Consider the following 17,799-nt stretch of genomic DNA (forward strand, 5'->3'; position numbering starts at 1 on the left):
GGTGGAATTGAGAAAGTTATGCAAATTCACGGAATTTACATATTGCTTACTGTTTGGAACATCTCTGGCACTGGATCCATAGCAGTCTTGTCTGTGGAGGAGGAGCTGGAGTGTCTCCTGTGTGCAGTCAGTGGTTGCATTTATCTGTTGTGTGAACAAACCCTGACACTTTGTGTCTGACCTCTTTCTTGTAAGCTGCAGGAGTGTTGTAACTGCCCTTGAGGATACATATGCCCAGAGGTCAATGTTGATGTCATCACCCAGTAGGACATCTGAGATTTCTGCAAAATGTGAGTTTGTGGAACTGGGTCTCATACCCAAGAAAATCTTCCTTAGTCCACTCCTCCATTGGACATAAAATCAGATAAAAATAAGTATGTTGTCATTTTATGTTAACATTAAGAAGAATGTTAAGAACATATGCTCTTCTTTCATCTACACTACAAATCATTCTTTCTCCCAGTGCAATATACACTGTTAAGAAACTTCTGAGTAAATTTTGTACTGCATTTGTGGTAAAAAATAACCAAGGATGAATGGTATTAGGGACTGTGCTTTTAACTTTTTGAAGGCTGCTTGAAAAGAAAGCCCTTTCAGATCACTTGAAATATATTTTTAGTAGTATTCCATATTCAATACTTAAGAAGTGTCCTAAATAAATATATTAAATAGTAATTTGCAAAATGGAAGAGCACATGAGGTAGTCCCACAGGCTATGAGGACATCTCCCTCATTCCAAACAGAGAACCCATGAATATAGTTTACACAAGCCTATGCTAAGTGCTTCTAATAAGCTACAGCTTCTGGTGGGGCTTGGAAATTCCAGAGAGACAGTATCAAATAAATTAGCCATAATGATGTTCATGCAATGTTTGTTTCACACACAGCTGCTGGGTCCACATGCATTCACAGAAATCCACATTTTTTTCAAAAAGTCACAGAAACAGTGATTATGCATCTATTGCACTCTGAACAAAAATATAAACAAGCTCAGAACTCTAGTGCAGCCATCCTATTTGAAATAGCCTGGGTGTCAGAACAGATCCTGGGGACAGAATGACACATGTGCTAGGGGAATGAAGCAGAGAGGAGTTCCTCTATTTGATTTCTTTCTGTCCAAAATCTCAGAGTTGACAAAGTAGACAGAGAGCGGCACAAAGATGCAATGGTTCTTCTTACGGATTTGTCTGAGGGGTTTTTTATGAAACACATTTCCTTCCGAAAACTGTTGGCCAAACCTTGAACTTCAGTTGTTGGAGATTTCAAGGTCCAGTGGGCAAGATTATTCCTACCAGGTATGCTCCAAATAAATTTATGTTTTTATAGTTACTATAATGTCTTTACAGCCTCTGCAAATCAGTAATAGGTGATGGACGTTTGCGTTTGGGATCCACTGATCCCATGCTCCTCTCCTTACTTTGTCAGTACAGGAATGCCCTGGGTCACAGCAAGCGGAGGGCTGGAGCGGGGGCAGTGGGACGGTTCCTGAGCAGTCCTACACAACCCACTGCAGCAGGTGTCTGCTGCTCAGCCCTTCTCCAGCCATTACTTCTCCAACAACAACAAACTGTCCAATTAACTGTCCAATAACAATGCCCATGTCCGCCCTGTCCCTCAGGTTCTCCCTCTCTTTCTCCTTGAGTTCCTGCATCCTCCTCAGCCTTGTTACGCACCTGAGTGTATGGTTGGTTGAGACGATGAGAAACATGAGAAGATCGGGTAGGAGTGGAACAGGAAGGTTAGGCAGAGGAAAATCACTACCTCTCTGTGTGATAATATCTATCAGTATACGTAACTCGCCTTCAGCACAAAGAGGGCTCAGAGTTAATTGATTACCTCTCACACATGAGCCCAGTTTTGGGTAGGAGAGTAGGGCAGGTTTAGGACAGAGATGTAGGAAAAGAAAGAAAGGTTGCCAGGGTAAGGAGAAATGTATTTGAGGCAGAGAAGAAAGAGAAGTCAATTGACCTGAAACTCACGCTACGGGTCTCAAGGTGCTCCCAGCTTTCCAAGTGCATGTGGGTCCTGCATTTGGGTGGTTTGTGGCAAATTTGCTTTTCCTATGAGAAAATTTCCTTCTCCTTACAAGAGCAAATGAAACCAAGCAATTGAGATTATATTTCAGATTGAGATTTTATAATTTCTTTTTTCTGAAGACTGAGTTACAGGGTTCTGAGTGCATGCCATCTAGAACTGTTACAGGGAAAATGTACCTTCAGGGGGTTCTGAATCAAAGCCACAGGGATTCACACTACAGCAGTGAATGCTTTAAATAAGCATTTTGGTTTAGTCACCTACTGCACCACAAAAAACTTCAATCTGAGATAATATAAAAACCAGAAGCAAAAGCAACAAGGAAAGCACGTTAATGGAGACACAGGCTGAGAGAAATGTTTTTGTTATTACAGGACTGGAAGTAGATTTGGATAACAGCTTCCTGTCTAGCAACGTGTGCTGTCAGTTAGCTATCTGATCATTAGAATAGAATAGAGGAGTAGGTATACTGTGGCTGAGCTTCATGCCAAAATACCTAGGAAGACATGGGGTCAGGTTGTTAATTGGAATGAAGCATAACTTATCAAGATTAAAACCACTACAGTAGTAAATGAAATATCCGGATGAAAAGCCATTCTATGTTTCAGATCTCTTTCAGGTAAAGTGAAATTTGTGCATTTGTAGAACAAAACACTACTGTGTGGTTTACACACAATAACTCTAGTATCAAAGCCATAAGCATTTCATAACAACTCTATAGGTATTTGTCCTAGTAATTAATGTCTATTTTCTTATTTGTATTTTCTTTATTTCTATTTTTGTAAAAAAGGATTAAGCTGTTAAATATCAGGGATGGCTCTGCAAGATTATTTAAACATTAAGGAGTATTTGGCATTTAGACTCCCTCTGTACATAACAATATCCTGCTTATTTTAGAGCTCGCTCTTAGGATGGAATGAATTGCCCTATGGAAGTACCTACATTTCTTCAGATTGACTGAGGGGCCTAGATTACTTTTTAGAACTATACAAATAAATTTTAGAGAGCTAAAATGCATTTCATCCTGGATAAATCAATACTTGTTCTGTTCCAAGGCAACAGATGTAATCTCCAGCTCTATAACAAACTCCATGGAGGTAGAACACATGGGAGACTACCTCCACTCAGGATATTGTTGTGAGTCTAATGGCATATTCGTTTTTTTTTCAGTTAAACTTCAAGGAATCTGTTCTAACTTTTCTCCTTTTCCCTGTATTGTCTGTTACTGAACTGTTACAGCAATAGGTAGGATTTTCCAGTGAGTGTTTTATAGTGCAGCCAGGATGGGGAGGGGCGGCACCAGACTCTTCTGCTCATCGTTGACAGAACAACGTAACTGCTCTTTCAGATTGTATATGAAAGGGTAAAAGATGAAATTATGTTGCTTCCTCCTGTCAGCAAACAGCCAAAGTATTAGAAATTATAAGGGCTCATTTATATTATAGTAGGTGGTCAATGAACTGTTTCCATACTATATGACTACACTAAATGGGGTAATCTTTACAACAGCAGTTTTTTGTATCTTTGTGATATTTTCAGGATGGTTAGTGAAAGATTCATGTGGCACAAAAACTAATGATGGGCCTACAGAAACAAAACAAAACCTAACTTTGTGCTACTTGAAAATTGCTAGGAAGACGACGTTCTTAAAGCTGGATTTGGAAGGGCTTGTTTGTCTATTTGTTTACCACTGAAAATGTATTAACCTAACAGGTCCTATGGCAATTGTCCGTTAACCATGATATAAACACCACTTTTTCAAAGAGATGAAAAAGCTCTTCCCTGGAAAACCTGTCCTATCACCCTTGTCGTCTCTTCTGCTTTGTCTTGCTTCTTCTGGAATGCCCAACTGCAGCTGGTAGCGCTATGTTGGTTAGCTAGCTTCTTTCCTTGCAATTCTTCTTTTTATGCCATCATACTTCCTGCCTCATTGCCTCTTATAAAATGACCAAAATATCCCCAAATAATTGTCCCCTGCAGGTGGATTTCAGGGTCTCACAATTTTGGCACACAGTGTTATGTTCTAGTTGTTATCCAGACCAGGAGGGATTAGTATTAAGTCACACTTCAGCCTTTGTGTTTTTTCTCCATATGCTGTTCTGCCTTTGCTCTAGCCCAGAATTCTTGTGTCACTTCTTGTCCAACGTCACCTACCTCTCTTACCTCTCAGAGACTAGAATGGCCTTTTATTTCTGGTGTACTACCACTTGTTTGAAGAATCCCAGACATTGTGTAGCAACCCCCCCCCCAAATGTTTCATAGTTTCTGTGTTTCACCAATGGGTTAAATACCAAAAGGAACCAGGTAGGGTTTCACACAGCCTGTGGGTAAGTGATAAGAAAGGCATGTTGTGGCTACACAGAGCCATAAATACTCTGAGGTGTGCTGCAAAATGCTGGAAACCTCCCTTCTATTTGGCAAGCACAACGCCATTCAGTTGTGTTCGTACACTAAAAGTTGAGAAATAGCTAAAATGAGGAATGTTCTCAACATTGGTTGTAACTTGTTTTGCTTAAACTTATTCATATTTAAACTGTCACCTAAGAATTGCACATATATTAATGAGTGTAGTCCATTCATTGGTTTATGCATCCAAAATTCCCCAAGGAATGTCTCAAATCCACACCAGGTTTTCATGGATGTTATATTTGCATTTAGGTGAGAACTATGTAAAATCACACATTGCCAGACAATTTCCTGTTAACTAAAGAAGAGTCATCTGTTTAGTCCTTTATAGAGATTAACGTACAACCGGCGAATTAATTTCTGATGCTTATGTTTGTGAGAGTAGGATGGAAAAAGCTGCAAAGCAATAGGATGACATCCTATTTGTGGTTGAATCAGATCTCAGCATTCTTTCAGTTGCATCCAAATCTGCTAATAGATATCAGTATCCACTATATAAATTCAGAAGAAAAACAAAATTAACACCAGTAAAAAGAAATAATTTCAGAAGCATGTGTGTATGTATGTATAATTATGTGTGTGTACATGTACATGCACATGTATATGTACATATACAAGCATATACATACATAAACACAGACATATACATATAAATGGTCCTGTAGCCAGCTTATTAATATAAAAGTTGAAAAAATACTAGTTATCATAGAGTGTAATTCACAGTGATATTGTTCTATGTTGATCTTATTCATAAGTTCTCAGTTGTTTTTTCAAGAATACCTCTAAAAAAATGCATAACCTTCTGTGAAGACCATAGAAAACATTATTATGGCAACTAGAAAAATTATCTATCTGATCTCCAAGCTTAAGTGTAGTTTTTTAAAGCTAAAATCAAATTACACAGTAAAATTTCTGACATTTATTAATTAATTTGATTTTTAAATCTACTAATTAGGAGAAAAAATGCCATGTTCTTTAGAAAATGGAATATAATTTTAAAACTTTTCCTTTTGTAGGTTTTGTAAAGTTCTCAAAGAAATTTGCTCAAAAAATAGGGATCTAATCAGTTCAAGGGTTCTAGAGTAATTTGAAATATCATTGGAATGTCACTGAAACATTTTTTTAATATGTACTCCTTTTACACACATAAAAGAAAAAAAATAATCAACTTATTAACCTATTAAACTCAGATGTGTTACTTGAATAAGCAATACCCCATACGTCCCTACTTGCTTGTTCACACACTTAAAAATCGGTAAGTATTTACCTTAATTTTGCCATAAAGCTGCATGGGAATTTTTTAAGTGAAAACTTCAATAAATGAAAATTTAGTTATTGGTATGTATCAAGAAACCAACACACATTTACTGTCAAGGATAATTAGAATTTCAAAAAATTTCCAGAGCAAATTGTCTGCATTGCAAAAGTGTTGTACTACAAAAGCAACTGTATATCAAATACTTTGTGTCTTTGTAGCAAGGTAAAACTAACTACTTCATTTAAACTAAACAGGTAATTTCCAGGAAGGCTTTAATGATTAATAGAAGAATCATCAATCATCCAGAACTCCTATTCTTCCACTTACTACAGTCAAAAGAAACCATTAAAATTGACATCTGTTTTTTCATGCTGGAACCCTGTGCTGAATATAACTCAAGAGCTTTGCAGGCAGTTTCTGGACAGTCTCATCTGTTATGGAGTTATCTCTTGTGTAGTTAAAAGGTGCCTGTTTATTTTGGGGGTGCAACATTTAATTGATTCACAGGACAATTTTTAGAATTATTTCGATATCATTCTGCTCAATTATGTAGTCCTGAGTGAACTGAAGAGCTTACATTTCTGATAAAAAAAGCATTAGCTTGGACATTGAGGAACTTAGGTCACACTCTGCAACCTAGGGGTCCTGAAGGCATGCTTTTATTCACTATCATTACTGTTACAGGTACCTACATAGTATAACATTCCTTATACTTGAAAATGAAGATTAGTTTTCTTCTCTCAAAAAATACTTTTCTTCTGATAACTTATGTAAGTCTTCTGTCTCCAAGAATGAGTAATAATATTGGACATAACCAGATAGAAAAGTGTCAAGTTAAGAGAGAATATGCAAGCACACTTCTCAAATTCAGCAGTTTATGGCCTTAAGTTTGAAGTCTTAGTGGCCTGATGAGAGCAACCCAGTAACCAAATTTGTCAAGTCATCTCCAGCTCCTCCAATGATGCTGCATCATGATTAAAACTTTAACAAAGAGACCTTCAGCACTCACTGACAAGTCCATTAGTGGCAGCTTTGGTTTCTCAGTGTGATTTTCTAGGGCCGCGAACACTAGGAAAGCTAATGCCCAAGACTTCGCTCATTTATAACACCCAACATTTCAGGGCAGAGGTATCTCCTCTGGATCTAACTCCACTACCACAGGAACTGGGAACTGTGATGCAGAGATATTTAAACTGGCTGCTCAGAAGCCAATTTTCCAGGGAGTGCAGCTAAACTAAATGAATTTTCTCTTCAGAGTGGCTGGGAGACTAAGATGTGAAGCTGATGAGTGGGTCACACAAAAATTTACCAAAACCTTATTATCTGCTTTCAGTTTGCTGCACTTTCTCATGGCACAAACATGCCAGGCAATCAGGAAGATGATGGAAAATGGGGAATCAGCAATGCCTGTTCACCTTGACAGGCAGATTGGACCTGATTACTCACAAGAGAAAGGATGATCATAGCTTGAAAGAGTGTCCATTGAAAGATCTGTGACTCTTCTATACCTGGGCACTAAAAATGGCTATGATTCTGAAATAACTTCCCCCCAAAATTCTAAAAATTGATGTCAGAAGTGTTCCCTATGAAGCATATGTCATGGCCTCAAAAGTCTAGACAGGAATTCAGGTTGTTCCTAGAGATGACATTCTGCCCTCAGGGGAAACAAAGAAGAGTCGGCTAGTCAGAGTGCTCGTTTCAGGAGTTGAGGCAATTTAAATACAGAGTCTGAAAGCCTATGACAAGGGACCAGAAACCATCTGTACAAAGCCTAGAGTTTGAAACAGATTGGATGCTTTCCAGACCTGGCTGGCATGGAAGCATGAAGCATTCATTCAGTTATTTATTCAAGTGCAGGAAACTACGGAGACTGTCAAATCTGTAACATTTCTCATGGTCATACTCATATTCCCAGTGCTAGGCCTATAGGCAGTATTTTGCAGCCATCAGTCAGACATTCTTTGAGTGTATGGGAAAGGTTAGCAGACTCACAGGAGAAGGCCTTGGTCATTTAGATCAAACAGAGCTCAGTTTTGCAGGGTTCTGTTTATACCTCCAAAGGTTCATCTACCAAATAATCCTCTCTTCTCTGTTCAACATTTATTTGAAATTATAGTAGAAAAGTCATTGTGGACTAAAATGTCAACAATATCCTAAAATCATTTGCCCATTCAGCACATTCATGTTCAACGCAAGCAGAACAGACTCCCAGCAGTCCTAATGCTTGATTGGGTTCAACACTTGCATAAAGAACATGGGGTGAAAGCAACTTTGGGATGATTCAGGTGATGTTGGTAGAAAGAATGAAATATATTCACAAAGTTGCCCCCTGCAGCATCCTCTGTCTGTAAGAGCACATCCTCCTTAGGAAGATCCATTTGCACACCTTTCTGTTTCTTGAATGTTCATATTGCCATAGCTGCCAAAAATGTTGCTTTCCATACACTGGGTGTAAGAATCCCTTTCCTCTAGACTCAGTCTTAGACTTGCTGACCAACCATCATCCCAGGGTGAAATTGTAGTAACTATCTCTTTTTAGATATGAAATCTCTAAAAATACCCTAGCCATTCCTTCTTAGACTCCTTGGTTGGTGAAAAGCACAATAGCCAAGTTGCTTTCTAATATTATTGGTGTTTCCATGAAAAAAACCCCAAACAACTGAAGTCCCACTCTCTCAGTTTTTATTTTCAAATGCTTCCATGGGAATGGCTGAAGGAATCAATGCCACCCCCCTGAAATTCCTTCAAACACAAAACCACTGAGGACATACGGTGTGCTGAGGACCTCCCAGCAAATTGCTTGCAGGATGATTTACACCAGTCTCCTTACAGGAGTGTCAGAGAACAAAATGCAAACAAACAGCTTTTCTTCAGTCCAGCATTTTCACAAAACACATTACACCCCGTAACAAAGTTGATACCCATAATGAGGATGCTAAATTTCATCTCTAAAGATTAGAAGGAAGAAGAAAGAAAGAAAGATATGCTGTGTTATCTTGTATCATTCAGAGAGATACAATAATTATTATTGTCACATAAAGACTGGGATAGGCTGAAGGATTAAAATATAATTAATTGGTCAGGAAATCAGTCTATTTCTTAGGTAAAGGAAATGAACATTTTATAGGCAAGTGCTTAATTGTATATTTCGAACCACAATTATAAACTGACCTGTACCTAGGAGCAGAACTGATCCCTCAGAGTTATAATCTTTGAATGTGTTTGTGTGTGTATAAAGAAATAAACATAAATTTTATAAATAATAATTTTAATTATATGTTTTTCACTGCAAGGAAAAAATACAATAGCCAGAGGTACTATAACTGTAATTTTCAAATCATGTTTGAACAGATCACTTCTACCAGTCTGGATTACTTCAGGCTTACAATACAAAGCCAGATACTTTCAGTTCTGTACCAGCAAGGCATCTGGTCATAGCTGATTTGCAGCAGTGAAAAGGGGTGCTGAAATACCCAACTGCTTCAAAATCTACATTTTCCTCCCTCTCATTTATTAAATGTTAATAATGTAATGTAATTTTTGAGAAATTTTCTAATTAATTGTGCATCAAAATAAACATAGCCGTTTCGTTTTCATGTTTTTCTTCCATGCATTCTGAAGTGCCTAAATCATATTTTAAAAATCATAATTCCTGTCTGTTGATTGGGAATGATTTAGCACCATAATGAAATAATTATAAAGGGCTCCATAAGGACCACATATGGGAATTTACATCAAAAGGCATAATATGGAATTCATAATAGCATATAAAATATATATATATTAGATCAAATAGACTCTTTTCCATTAAGCTTTTACTCTACCACTTACAGTGAATAGATAATATTGAAAGGCTCATTAAACGCTTGATCCTTGAGCATCAGAAAGACTATTCTAAGCAGAAGATAAAGGCATTGCACATTCCCACAACACAGCAGTATGAAATAGTTCTTCATAAAAAATGTGTAATGGTCATCAAACAAAGGAATGCACTAGAATAAGGGTCTGTATTAATATCTGTTGTGGGTTTTTTTATACAATGGCTTCTGCTTCAATTTCAGCAAAGGAAGATTACACGTAGTGTTATCTTGTTGCATCCACTCCAGCAGTGATGCAGTCTATGTGCCTGACTGTCCTCTACTTCCAGTGGCTTAAAACCAGCATAACGCAGTTGTTTGTTTTGATCACACTAGATTTACCCAACATCTCAAAGAAGTGGAATATTTTCTTAAGTCTTTTCTTTTTTTCTCACCAGTTTCACTTATTTCATGCCACTGAAATTCTGAAGAGAATTGATGGGTGTCTGTTGCAGTTTTGACAACTTTATGATTGTGTGGTTGGAATAATTTTCATGACTGAAAGGGAGTATTTCCTGTTTTGGAATACGGCAAAATAACCTGCAAGTGAGATGTGATAACCCTAGCACTCATAAACACAGACCCCTGTTCCACTGGGGTGGAGTGAGTGAGCAGCTAGGTGGTGCTTAGCTGCCTGCTGGGGTTAAACCACAACAGCCCTTTTTGGCACCCAACGCGGGGCACGAAGGGTTTGAGATAATGACGTATTTGATTGGAATGTGCTAGATTGAATTTATAGCTGTTAGTGCTCTTTAGCTATGAATTGGCAGGCTCCTGTGCTTGCCATGGGGCTTGCTTGCCTCACCATATATTAGAGTCTAGTGCTCGTTGCTTTCGCTGCTTTCTGTACTGCTTTCCTGCTTATCATCTTAACTCTGCTGTGCCTGGGAACATTTTGATAACGGCAATGGTGATGGGCCTGGGCTGGCAGATGGCCAGGGCATCGCTGCTGTTTCTGTACTGCTGTGCTGGACAGGCTGGAACTCCAGTGTGAACTCGAGTTGAAGGGACTGTGACCTGTGGATGAGTCCATGTGGAAGCAGGACACCCTGAAGTGTCTGTGGCCACGGTTAAGCCCACGACAGAGCAGGTACTACCCTGGAGGGACCGCAGCCATGGGTAAGGCCATGTTGGAGCGGGTTTACTTCTGAAGGGACTGTGGCTGTGGGTAAGGCCATGCTGGAGCAGCTCTATCTCTGAAGGCATAGTGACCCATGGAGAAGGCCACACTACAACAGGTGTACCTCAAAGCAACTGTGGCTGTGGATAAGTCTACGCCACAGCAGGTATACCCTGAAGAGACTGTAGCTCATAGATAAGGCTCCACTTGGAGCAGGTACACCGCTAAGGGACTGCAGTCTGTGGATAAGTCCAAGGCAGAGCAGGGATAAGGGGAGGAGTTTGCTGTAATGCTAAGCTCTATAACCTGGCCCAAAGGGACCAGGGGCGGAGATTGTAATGGATATACCTTTAAATTGTTGCAACCCATAACTTGAGTTGCACGTTACAGGAATTACTATAGCGGGAACCACCTGAACGAATGGAGGACAAGCCTTATAAGAAGCAGTGCAAGTGCAGCAGTGACCCAATCTGAGCTGGCTTTGGTACCCAATAACTCCACACAAGACATCACCTCTTGTGTCCTGAGTGACCACCATAACAGATGGAACCCAAAGTCATGGACTAAATGAACTCAATGGACATTTTATGGCCATGTATAGACATTTTACAGACATTTCACAGGGGTGGTCCATAGACTAAGGGAATGACATGTTTGTATGATATTAAGGGATGCAAAGTGGGGTGGTGGGTAATGAGAATGTATTGGATAGCGTGGGACCTGAGCATGATGTAAATGGTATGGAATAAGGGGTGGAGAATGTGCTGGTTTTGGCTGGGGTAGAGTTAATTTTCTTCACAGTAGCTGGTATGGGGCTGTGTTTTGGATTTGTGCTGAAAACAGTGTTGATAACCAGGGATGTTTCTGTTCCTGCTGAGCAGTGCTTACACAGAGCCAAGGCCTTTTCTGCTGCTCACGCCACCCCACCAGCGAGGAGGCTGGGGGGGGCACAAGGAGTTGGGAGGGGACACAGCTGGGACAGCTGACCCCAGCTGACCACAGGGATATTCCAGACCATATGACGTCATGCTCAGCATATACAGCTGGGGGGAGAAGGAGGAAGGGGGGATGTTCGGAGTGATGGCGTTTGTCTTCCCAAGTCACTGTTATGTGTGACGGAGCCCTGCTTTCCTGGAGCTGGCTGAACACCTGCCTGCCCATGGGAAGTGGTGAATGAATTCCTTGTTTCGCTTTGCTTGTGTGTGTGGCTTTTGCTTTCCATGTTAAACTGTCTTTACGTCAACCCATGAGTTTTCTCACTTTTGCTCTTCTGATTCTCTCCCCTCTCCCACCGTGAGGGAGGTGAGTGAGCGGCTGCGTGGGGCTTAGTTGCCAGCTGGGGTTAAACCATGACATGCACGCTGGTGCCCTGACAGAACATGCTGCAGCTGCTGTCTGTGCCAACTCTCTGACTCCTTCCCGGGGAATCCAAGGTGTTCAGAGGATGTGCACACTCGTCTTCCCCAATGTAAAATTGGGATAACGCTGGAACATGCCTCAGACTGGATTGTTCAGAAGCATCCCCAAACTCTTATGTCTGGCCATAGCCTGAGAGTATTATGTGTTGCAGTCCAGTGACAGCATGTGCTAGCACTCATGCTAACCTCCAAACTCTAGTGCTTAGCCCAGGCTACTATGCTTTTTTTCTGCACACTTAATGAGGCTGAATGGAGGATTTCATTCTGCTGCTTCTGCTGGCCAAGCTACAGTATTCAAAGCCAGGAGCTCTAGTAAATTTACATAGTTACACAGTGTCTTCTGCTTGAATTGCTTGAAAAGTCAAGAGGATGGTGGATTCCCCATTTCTCACTTCCTTCTGTTTTTTAGCAAAGGTATGCCTCCATATTCAGCTTGCTACCACTTACCAATCTTCTAATTCCAAACTTGCTTTCTAAATCTGCCACAAGACAGAAATCCTAAGGAAAGAATATTCTTTTGCAGCACAACTCTGAGGTATTCCTAGCAGAACTGCATACTGTTCACTGAATAAAGTAGAAGTGTGTAAAACTAAATACAAAAAATGCACATGATTACATAGGTAGTACCTATTCTATAAGATAAGCCTAATTAAGGATGCAGGGGATACTAATTCTGGAATTTCTTAACTCTAAGTTCTTTATTTTGCCATTCTGCAGTGTTTTTGCTGAAGCTGCTATTTCTTTGTACTGTGGCAGCAACCTGAGTTGTCAGGAATTGCATTTACTATGCCTTATACAAACCTAAACATAGTCTAAGGGGACCAGAGCCCCAGAGGGCTGGCAATCAATATACCTAAGGGGAAACAACAGACTAAGATAACATTTGTAGTAAGACCATTATAAAATAAGAAGGGAGAGACACATCATATTAATTGTCAAAAGAGTTTGTAGGACTCATGGCAGTGGTAAACATTAAAGAGACATTTAATATTGGAGTTCATCCTAGTCAGAAAATGTGGCGTGGATCAAAGGGCAAATGTTGAAAGGATCTTTTGTCTGATAGATAGTGAAAGCTAGATCATAAGCAGAGAAGAATCTAAAATAAACAGCTAAAATAACAAATTAAAAAAAAGTAGCCATGGCAGAGCTAAACTATGCATTAAAGGAGAAGACAAATGGTTTGTTATTCACATATTACAGCATAAGACCTCATGGGTCACTGGAGCAGTCTCTCTGCCACATGACTATCATATAATGCAGGGAAAATACTTGTAAATAAGTCTAGATGATGGGTGCCTTGATTTAATTTTCTTTTGTTCCCTCCTTTCCCTGTTTCATAACCTGATTTCTCTGTGTGCAATGTATATTTGGTGCTGCCAACAATTACACGATCAGTTCCTAGCACAACAATGGTAGTTTCAGCCAATAATTAATGCCATAATAATGAAACTGGTAGTGCCCTGGGGGTGACTGAGATGCTGCTGACTACTTCTAATGTTCTGAGACCACTTTCACAATTTTGCGTAATCAGAGGTTGAGGAATATTGAGCTAAGCTAAATAAGCCAGGCTCCTCCTGCCTTTGCTCAAGAAGTTCGGTGTTCAGTGTTCCCCACCTCTTTTCAGAAAACCTTCTGAAAATTGATTTGCTTGGGTGCAGATGATCAGAATTACTGCCTTCTGCCTTGTATAGTGGCACTACTACTGCTTTATCTGTTAACGTTGCTATGAATATCCATCAATGAATAGCTGTCAATATGACATTAGTGTTACCAGGAATAAAACTTCTACTGAATCCTGGATTGCATTTGTTGCACTAGAAAGGTGGCTCATGTTTTTATAATGAAATGGCATGTTTAGGTCTTTTTTTTTATGCTGCCCACCAGTAGATTTCTAGCGGGCGTTCTTTGTTGTTAGTCCTGGTGACAAGGTTCTGCAGGGTTTCTGTAAATCTAACAGTGTGCAGTGTCTGGGGGAAGGGAAAGGTCTCATCCTTTCTCAGGTTGGTCTTATGCTGTACCATGTATAGCTTCTCTGCAAAGCACATAGCAAGCTAAATATAAATCAAAAGGAGCTTGTACAATTGACGCTTCTCATGGTATTGCATTTACAAAAACATGCCAGTATATTGAAGAAACTTGTAAGCAAGGTGACAGTTGATAACATGGTAACCAAGATGTACTTTAAAAATCAAGACACTGAAGCACAATGTTGGAGAGAATAAAATGGCATTCTCCCTTGTGATTTTCTACTACTCAAATACAAGGACTTGCTGGGGGTTGCAAGTGGACATGCACGGTCCTGCCAAGGTAGAAAAAGAGCAGACAATTGAGGGAAACAGCTGTGGACAGTTCTAGTCATTCTCTGGCAAAATAGAAGCAAGAAAGATGCAGTTTTAAAACTCTTTAAAGCATGCCCTGGAGGAGATTGCAGAGTCTTGTTAGCCAGCCTCAGAGACTACTGGAGAAAGTATATCTGCTACTGAAGATCCTTACTGTCAAGCATAACCTTAAAAATGTGTTTTCCTTTTATGATGTTTTTTTAACATCCATCTACATTTTCAATAAATGTATCATTTTACCTTTAAATCTTTACATAATTCATGGATCTGACATGCTAGACATCCCATTCACTTGCATATAGAGGATCCATGATTCAAGGATGGACAAGCCAAACTACACCACTGAGCTGTGTGTTCCTAAGAATTCCTTGGTCAACCCATCACTGAACACCAAAGACTTACTCAGAGGATTACGAACAGATGATTCTTTCAGCTTTAACCTGAGTCTTTTTTCCTGAGAAACAAAATAAGAGGAGACAACCCAGGACTTTGGGGTCTCCATGAACTCTCTTCTGAGATTCCTGTATGCATGATGCACTATTCTGCTACATCTTCAAGCACATTCTGTGTTTCTCTATGATCTCCAGAGCTTTTTAACTCCAGTCTCTTCTGTAAAATCCACCTCTTTCTGTAATACCTGCTGTCTTCCATCATTAGCATATGATACATGTCATTCTTTTGTCTTGTTTATTTGCTGAGTCTGGTCTCAGCCAGACTATAAAGGTTTTGGAGCAGAAAATTACCTGTCAGTATATCACTTTTATGTATCCACAAATCTTTTGGATATTTTTGATTTAAATAGATTTGGGGGGATATAAACTTCCTTAACTGCCTGCATCCTTACAACTAGCATATAATATTGAATTAAAATTTTAAATGAGTGGAATTTGTGCCATGGCAGTCCAGCTACTTTACTTTCATTGTTAACTGCTCATTCAGGTGGGTATGCTAATAAAGATGTATTTTGGTTTTGGTTTTTTTCTTTGCTATTTTACAAGCATCAGTAATTCACTACTCCCAATAAATATCAAGTGACTTTTTTTATAGCAGTCATCATTACAAGTCTGAAAACACAATACCCTAGATGATGAAAGACAGAAAAATTATCACAGAGAAGCAGTATTCACTGTGGTCCTGACTGTAAATATATCTGAAGTTCTTTTAAATATGAAAACATATTTACAGCAGCATATTGCTGGTCTCTGTCTCCCTAGACAGAATACTACTTTGTCAATGGCACACTGCTTTTGTTGCTGAATTTTAAGTTCATTACTCTGGTAACAAGTAGCATTACTCTGAATAAAGCTCCTCTCTCAGCTTTTAAAGTCTCTAAACATAAGCACCCCTCTGTAGAAAAAAAATGCCTAGCTTTTGTATAAACTGTCAGTGAAAACGTGTCGACCTTTTGTATGTTACACTAGTCTATATTAACCAAGATATTCTCTATTATTACAGATTTGTTCTCCTAATTCAAGTGATTGGAAGGGTTAATTCTTATACCCTATCCCTCTGGGGCCACTTCATTAGAATGAGCCAGATGAAGCATAAAGCACATTCTTCAAATCAACAGCTAATCTATATCAGGAAATTAAATGCTGCCAGGGTCCTTTTTCTCAGCCTGGGCCACTGGCATATTGTGGTCATGATCATACTGCATAACAATACTCTGGTACCTGAAGGAGTGGACAGTTGCCAGCTGACAATACTTCTAGGACTGGGCTTATTCCCAAACTCTATGTGGGAATTATTTGGGTTGGTGAAAGCTCATCCAGGCAAAAAGAATAGCAGTGGCCGCTCTATGAATTTAATCATTTAGACTACCGGCACCCTGACAGTGTTTAATTTTCTAATTTAGATATAGTCAACATGGCTGAAGTTTATGGATACATTGGAATGAACTGCATAAACTCGAGGGAATTCAGCAGGGCTGGGATGACAACTCCTAAGTGTGAATCAACCTCTACCACAAAATGTTTATGCTGCCATTCGCTTGTTAGAATGACTAACAGGGTTTGGCTCAGACCTAATTAAACCAATAGGGAGCTTTTTCTACTGACTTCATCTGTATTTGAAGAAAGTAGACCCTCAGAGTTTAAGTATGTTACTCTTCTTCTGTGGCATGTCCATCCTCCATTGTCCTCAAGGACATCCCTGGTCATATTTAGGATAGTCTGTTTATTCAGGAGGAGTCCTTTCATTCTCCCTGTGGAATCATACTTCTCTCCTTGGAGCTTGTCTTTACATCTCTCATTCATCTGCCTTTCATCTGTACACATGCCTCATCAGATGAAGTTTTCAAAATCCCATCTGGGGTTTTCCCTCCTTTTTGCACTGGTTAAATGGTTCACCTACAGCTGTTTCAGAGTTTTCCTCTAATACTGTCATCCAAAGACCAGCACTTTCTTTATGTAACACTTACCGTGAATGCTTATTCAAAACCAGAAGGTGGTACTGGAATGAAAAACAACTCCATCCCCAGCGTTTGTTGTGTGACATAGTTCAGCTTTACACTGGCAGGCGGGGAGGCCCAGAAAAGTGGATTAATGGAAAGAAATGAGGCTGAGGATCTAAAGGCACCATTGTATAAGATTTGGAGATTTCACTTTGGGCTAGTGCTAGTCTGGCCATGTGGACTGAATGGCCATTTGTGGCTGGAGCAAATTAAATGTACTCTTGGTCTTCCAGCTTAGTTTCATCCAAAGGAATTCAATTTGTGCACTCCAAGATGACTCAGCGATGGTAAGTGGGGACAATTGGGACATCAATTTCAAAGGGCACTCTGGTTCAAACTAAAATGCACCCATAACTTCATTATCTGGGTCAGGAAAAGGTCTGAGGATATCAGAAGAAATTTTATATGAATGTTTGGCAAATATTGTCAAGAGATGGATGTACACAACACTAAAAACAAGCAAAATGTTATATTTACCTGAATGGCACAAGGGAAAAACTACTCCTGCATTGAAATACCATTACAAAGGAGAAGATAGGACACTGAAATCAAAACAGTGAGAAAGAAAGAGTCTAGAAAAAACCCCAAACTTTAGATATTAATTAGATAAAAGCAAAACATTAGAGAAGGAACATAGAACTGAACACCAGGAGCTGACTCTTAAAAGCACACATATAGTCTCTGTTAAATTATGGTTCTGAAACATAGAGTTTCTAGCAATTTTTTATAAAGAAACTGTTTCTTAGGGGAGTTGAATTTATATTTGTACTTTACTGTCTTAGTATATATATAGCACAGGAGATTATAAATAGCACACATATAAAACAAAAATAAAGAGTCATTAGCATCTGTGTTTTCCTTGATCCACTTAATTAGGAAACATCTGTGGTGTAGTCAGTGTTCTTTTCCATAATT

The sequence above is a fragment of the Haliaeetus albicilla genome, chromosome 3, assembly GCF_947461875.1.
Source record: "Haliaeetus albicilla chromosome 3, bHalAlb1.1, whole genome shotgun sequence".
Lineage (NCBI taxonomy): Eukaryota > Metazoa > Chordata > Aves > Accipitriformes > Accipitridae > Haliaeetus > Haliaeetus albicilla.